Genomic DNA, 7196 nt, shown 5'->3' with positions numbered 1-7196 from the left:
GGCTGAGGGGTGATATCAGTCCCCGGTGTCCTGTACTCATAATCTGTATCTGATGGGTCCTAAGTCCCCTCCACTACTTCCTGCCTATGGCTCTGCAGCTGCAGCTTTAGCCCAGCAAAGCATGCTGGGACTTGTAGTACCACCACAAGTTACTAAAGCTTGGGGTAATGACATATCTTTTTTGTCTAGAAAAGGAGTAATATAATTTATTTATTTTTGTTCAGCTGGTGCTCCGCCACCTGTCACACAGAAGACCTCCCCTGTATCTCCACGTACAGCTCTATGTATGGACCTGACTCCCGTAGACCTTGATGTTAACTGTACTGTTATCAACCAAAGCCGCCGATTTTACTGTAGATTAAAGAACGGTAATCTTACAAAATTGTATGAAAAAGAGGCTGAGATCAGTGGGAACTGTGTGATCCCGAACAATGTTCTGTTATCCGGATCTTGCAAGGTGACCAGAATCAATGACGAGGGGAACAGAACTAAAGTGAATTACACCATAGAAGGTCAGAGTCATCTATTCTAAGGAATTTCATAAACTGTGCGCAGTATTCTATTATCCTGGGAAACTTTTTTGACTCTATATTTTATTTGTATATATAATGGATATATGTGTGTGTGCTTAAAGGATTTATTTTTATCAACAGTATTACTTATAGCGTGTACATATTGGACCTCATTTAGAGTCGGACGCAAAGTCCGTTTAAGAAGTGTAGGAGTGGGAGTGTGCCGAAGCTTGGTAGGGTATTACGAGTGGCAAGAAACCCCATTTGTGTCCCACTCTTAATACCCTATAGAGCTGCGAGCAGTTCCCGCAGCTAGCTAACTGCTTGCGCCACTTAATTCCTGCCGCACAGCTTTAGCCCTGTTTTGACGTGTGTTGCGTCTGCGCCTCACTGCGACTAGGATGTATTTACATGGTCACGCCTTCGCAAATCCGTGTTGCTCCCATTCTCTGGTAGTGAGTCGCAAGCTGTCGCAAGTGTTAATTGCGTCCAAGATGCAGGCGGATTTGGGGCTTTCTGCACAAGCGTGGTAGTGGTTTTTGGTTAGATGTGCCTAAAACGGACTTTGCGTCCGACTCTAAATGAGGTCCAATATGCATATTTAATCATTCACATCCCTCCCGGCTCCACAACTAAAGCACCATTCCCTACAAGTGTATTTGTGTATAAATATATATATTTATATCACCATTTCCAAGTGGGCATTTGAGAACAAAAAAAAAATGAAATAATATATATATATATATATTTATATATATATAAATATATATATATATATATATACAAACAAATGAGAAAAAGAAGCGCCAGAACATAGTGTGATATTGCCAAGTTGGAGCAGTGATCAGATTGATTATCAAATTATCCTCGTACCAGATAAATAATATAATTTCGCTTATCTGAGACAGTATCCCTCTGCGAACTCCAAATCCTTCTTATGCAGATTAGGGTAATCCAGACTAGAACTCAGATAGAAAATAGCAAACAATAGAGTAGTGCGTTTTAACAAAAGTGAAACATAAGGATCCTTTTGATAAAGTCTGATAGACGAAACGCGTCAAGGATCTTTTCTGAGGTGCACTCGTTTTTGGAATCACCAGCTGAGGACGCATTGTCACTTACCTGAAAAGGGCTGAGGAATCTTATCCCCTGTCGGTATATTGATGTCAAGGAGCCAGGATTACCGGTGTCTGGCGAGATCATAACTGGACTGTGGATGATTCTAGTGCACAGATAAGCTTGAATTGATTTTATATAATGTACGGGCAATGAATTTGCTGTTTATGGATACAATTTTATGAATTAAATGATGTTTCACTTTTGTTAAAACGCACTACTCTATTGTTTGCTATTTTCTATCTGAGTTCTAGTCTGGATTACCCTAATCTGCATAAGAAGGATTTGGAGTTCGCAGAGGGATACTGTCTCAGATAAGCGAAATTATATTATTTATCTGGTACGAGGATAATTTGATAATCAATCTGATCACTGCTCCAACTTGGCAATATCACACTATGTTCTGGCGCTTCTTTTTCTCATTTGTTTATTTAGATTGTACATCTGCAAGCTGATGTATCAAAGGGAAGCAGCCTAATGTATGTGATTTTAAATATTTTGAGCACAGGTTTTTAAACACGTGATCATTGGTGTTTGCACTGAGCGCCGTAGTCTTTTTCACATTGTTTTAATATATATATATATATATATATATATATATATATATATTAGAATATTATTTACAATTTTTTCAACCAAAGGTCACAAAGTAAGTAACATCACAAAGTATATTTGAGACAAAAGAACAATACTTACAATTTCCACTTCCTAATTGCATGACAACATACAGACATGTGATCTAACTCGAAAGGGAAAGCATGGAGGGGGGGGGGCAGGAAGACTAAGCATAAAAAGGGAAGGTGGGATCGAGAAAGGAGTAGGTGGGCCAGGTAAAGGATATAGGGTCAGAAAGTTGGGGGAGGGAACAGTATGAGCCTGGAGACAATATGGTAACTTGTAGCTCAGTCTGGAGAAGTTGTTTAGTGTTTCCGAGGAACTAATATCCATTCGTTATCCATCTCTAAGGGGGTCAGGAATGAGGTAGAAAGTAAGATTTATAGGTGGGAGTATCTGTGAACCAAAAGGCGGAGAATTTGGGAAATTTCTCTACCTCCGCTAAGGTGACGTTATCCATGGACAGTAATATTCTATACTGCCAAACTGTTCCTTGATGGCAGGCGGTGAGGGGGATTTTCAGTGCACCCACCGGAATGAGTGCCATAGCGGTATTATTTAAATTTGAGGAGGGATTTCTTGTAATTAGAGAGGGTGAAGTAGGAAGAGAAAGAAGCCAAAATTGTGGATCTACTGCCACCTCTGTCCCTGTTATCTCCCTTGAAATACAAAAAACTATTTGCCAATATGAAGTGAGTTTGGGACAATCTCACCACATACGGAAAACAGTCCCCGTAGCCGAATTGCATCTCCAGCGGGTGAGAATTCCTATAGTCATAGAAAAACTCCAATATACAGCATATGGCTAAATGTATTCTGAGTGCAAAACAATAACAAATGGTGAAACTATGGCTATGTGCTCCCCTTATTTTTTTCTCATTATCCCTGTTAATATCCAAATAAAAAAAAAAAAACATGAATCCTACCGATATGCTACCAAACAGAAAATAATAATCTGAATTTTAGTTGGCTAGGCTCAGTTAATTCTGTTGAAAGTAGAGATGGGCGGGTCCGGTTCTCAGAGAACCGAACCCACTCGAACTTTTGGTATCCGAGTACCGAGCTGAGCAGCTCGGTACTCTCCCGCCCATTCCGAATCCAAATCGAGGCCGAACGTCATTGTGACGTCGTCGGATCTCGGGGCTCGGTTCTCGCGATATTTCAACTTTATAAATACATGCCTCCACAGCAATCCATCGCCATTTGGCAGAGGGAGAGAGCAGGGTGTAGTCATAGGCTAATTAGAGCAGGGACAGAGAATACAATATTGTTCTTGCAATTGCTCTAACCAAAATCGCTAGTGCAGAGAGGAGGATAGAGGTTTATTATTTTTTCTTCATATTTGGCACTCCCCAGCGCTTTTGGGGTGTCCCCCATAATTGTGCATAAATATTTCTGGCTGTCAAAAGTCATATCTGTCAGCAGTATCTACTAAATAATTTTTAGCACTCCTCAGTGCTTTTGGGGTGTCCTCCCTAATTGTGCATTAATATTTCTGGCTGTCAAAAGTCATATCTGTCAGCAGTATCTACTAAATAATTTTTAGCACTCCTCAGTGCTTTTGGGGTGTCCTCCCTAATTGTGCATTAATATTTCTGGCTGTGAAAAGTCATATCTGTCAGCAGTATCTACTAAATAATTTTTAGCACTCCTCAGTGCTTTTGGGGTGTCCTCCCTAATTGTGCATTAATATTTCTGGCTGTCAAAAGTCATATCTGTCAGCAGTATCTACTAAATAATTTTTAGCACTCCTCAGTGCTTTTGGGGTGTCCTCCCTAATTGTGCATTAATATTTCTGGCTGTCAAAAGTCATATCTGTCAGCAGTATCTACTAAATAATTTTTAGCACTCCTCAGTGCTTTTGGGGTGTCCTCCCTAATTGTGCATTAATATTTCTGGCTGTCAAAAGTCATATCTGTCAGCAGTATCTACTAAATAATTTTTAGCACTCCTCAGTGCTTTTGGGGTGTCCTCCCTAATTGTGCATTAATATTTCTGGCTGTCAAAAGTCATATCTGTCAGCAGTATCTACTAAATAATTTTTATCACTCCTCAGTGCTTTTGGGGTGTCCTCCCTAATTGTGCATTAATATTTCTGGCTGTCAAAAGTCATATCTGTCAGCAGTATCTACCAAATAATTTTTAGCACTCCTCAGTGCTTTTGGGGTGTCCTCCCTAATTGTGCATTAATATTTCTGGCTGTCAAAAGTCATATCTGTCAGCAGTATCTACTAAATAATTTTTAGCACTCCTCAGTGCTTTTGGGGTGTCCTCCCTAATTGTGCATTAATATTTCTGGCTGTCAAAAGTCATATCTGTCAGCAGTATCTACTAAATAATTTTTAGCACTCCTCAGTGCTTTTGGGGTGTCCTCCCTAATTGTGCATTAATATTTCTGGCTGTCAAAAGTCATATCTGTCAGCAGTATCTACCAAATAATTTTTAGCACTCCTCAGTGCTTTTGGGGTGTCCTCCCTAATTGTGCATTAATATTTCTGGCTGTCAAAAGTCATATCTGTCAGCAGTATCTACTAAATAATTTTTAGCACTCCTCAGTGCTTTTGGGGTGTCCTCCCTAATTGTGCATTAATATTTCTGGCTGTCAAAAGTCATATCTGTCAGCAGTATCTACCAAATAATTTTTAGCACTCCTCAGTGCTTTTGGGGTGTCCTCCCTAATTGTGCATTAATATTTCTGGCTGTCAAAAGTCATAACTGTCAGCAGAATCTACTAAATAATTTTTAGCACTCCCCAGTGGTTTGCGCTCAGAATGGATTCAAAGCAGTCCACATATGATCTGAATGAGCAACCAGGTTCTGTCACCAGTCCTGATGTTAGTGTTCCCAGTACGTCATCTGGCCAAGGCGATGTCAAACAACAGAGTGTTTTCAAATTAGTGCAAAAAACAAAAAATTTTTTACTGTATTGAAGCGAAAAAGAAGTGTAACTGAGCAAAAGTTAAGTGACGATAAAAAAAAAATTGCAAGCATGCCATTCTACACACGCAGTGGCAAAGAGAGAATGAGGCCTTCACTTTTGGCTATTAGTGGCAGATCCCAAAAAGTTACCCAGCCTACAATTGGTGCACAACTACTGTTACGCGTCAAAGCCGAGCTGCAAGATAACAGTGAGGCATTACAGGAGAATATTTGCTCTGATTCACAAATGACAACAATCCCTGTGGAGAGTCCATCCAACAGTGGGATGTCTAATCGTGAGCATTCTGCTGATGTGTGCCTTAATAGCCCGAGTTTAGCCGGTGATACCCAAATTGAGGATGCCACTTTGGAATTAGAAGAGGATGAGGGGGAGATTTGTGTAGGCGTCGAGGGCGCTAATGATGATGTTGATGATTATGATGCAGACAGATACCAAATTGCCTTTCTCAATTTCTATTTATATTCTAGATTATATAACGGCTGAATAGTTTTCTATTTTACTCCTAGTGGAGAGAGGATCTGATGCAGACAGATACCAAACTGCCTTTGTCCATTTCAATTTATATTGTACAGTATATAACGGCTGAATTTATTAGTATTTTATCCAAGTGGAGGGGGGCCTAGAGAGACAGAAACCAAACTGGCTTTCTCCATGTCAATTAATATTGTACAGTCTATAACGGCTGGATTTTTTGGTATTTTATACAAGTGGAGGGGGGCCTAGAGAGACAGAAACCAAACTGGCTTTCTCCATGTCAATTAATATTGTACAGTCTATAATGGCTGAATTTTTTGTTTTTTTAAAAAAGTGGAGGGGGGCCTATAGAGACAGAAAGCAAACTGTCTTTTTCCATTTCTTTACATATTTAACTATAAGTGTAGGGTGTAATATACATCCAAAGACGATGGCTGCATTGCCAATATGCATAGATGGAGAGGAAGACAATCTGTTTTGTGTGTAGAATAAATGAAGGCCTACCAACGAAGAATTAAACAGTTTTTTTGGATGATTTATTACCTCAACAATTAGATTACTTATCTCTAAAACAGTTGGAGCACTAAATTGGGTTATTTTAGGCACAAAAACATGTATTTTCAAACAAAATAGCAAAACAAAACCAAACAAAACCAAAACCAAAACCAAAACACGCAATGGCGGTTTTGCAAAACCAAAACCAAAACCAAAACACGACGGTAATCCAGATCCAAAACCGAATCCAAAACCAAAACATGGGGGTCAGTGACCATCTCTAGTTGAAAGCGACTTGTAGAGAAAATATGAAAACATGTCAGAGAAACATGGTCCTGTGGGGGTTAATAAGTGTAAGTGTTTGTCTTCAAGGTAATCGAGGGGCGTCCAATTGGCCCCTCGGACTGTAGCAGCTTCATTACTTGGGACTACTTTAGCCTAGGAATACATTGTGTGTGTAATTGTATTTATTTTCCATGTACTGTGTTGGAGCATTGTCTGTATCATTGTGAGCTAAGCTGCGTGTAGGGAGTGTGGACAAACAATGTCCTGTGTCTTTTACATATTGCCCCAATACAATACATTTTAATAATTGGAAAGTTTGTTATTTTTCCTTGAAAAACCTATTTACTTTTTTGCTTCAGCTCATTAATACCAAACCCAACAAGTAGCTTCTGTGCAGCCGCTGAGTGATGTTACAGGACTGAGCTTCTGACACTGATCCTAGGACGTGTCTGTACCTACTGACTGTTATGTGACAGATGACGGGGAACTATATGATTGTATGGAGGATCCTACATAGTGCAATCAGATGGTGACTTAATTCTTGTAAAATGTAATCTGTATTTCTAGTAATGTGTTTTTCTCTCCATCCTTCTGTTCTCTGTGCAGTGATAATGCCAACCCCACCTGTCATCATTACTACACCGTCTACCACAATCCCGGTATCTGCAGGAACCACAGCTCCTGCTCCTACAGGTAAGTACATTAATGGGCCACACACCTGCATTGCATGTAATTGTCAGGTACAATGGGTGTATTTG

This window comes from Mixophyes fleayi, chromosome 9, assembly GCF_038048845.1.
Source record: "Mixophyes fleayi isolate aMixFle1 chromosome 9, aMixFle1.hap1, whole genome shotgun sequence".
Taxonomy (NCBI): Eukaryota; Metazoa; Chordata; class Amphibia; order Anura; family Limnodynastidae; genus Mixophyes; species Mixophyes fleayi.
Note: the sequence above shows the minus strand (reverse complement) of the source record.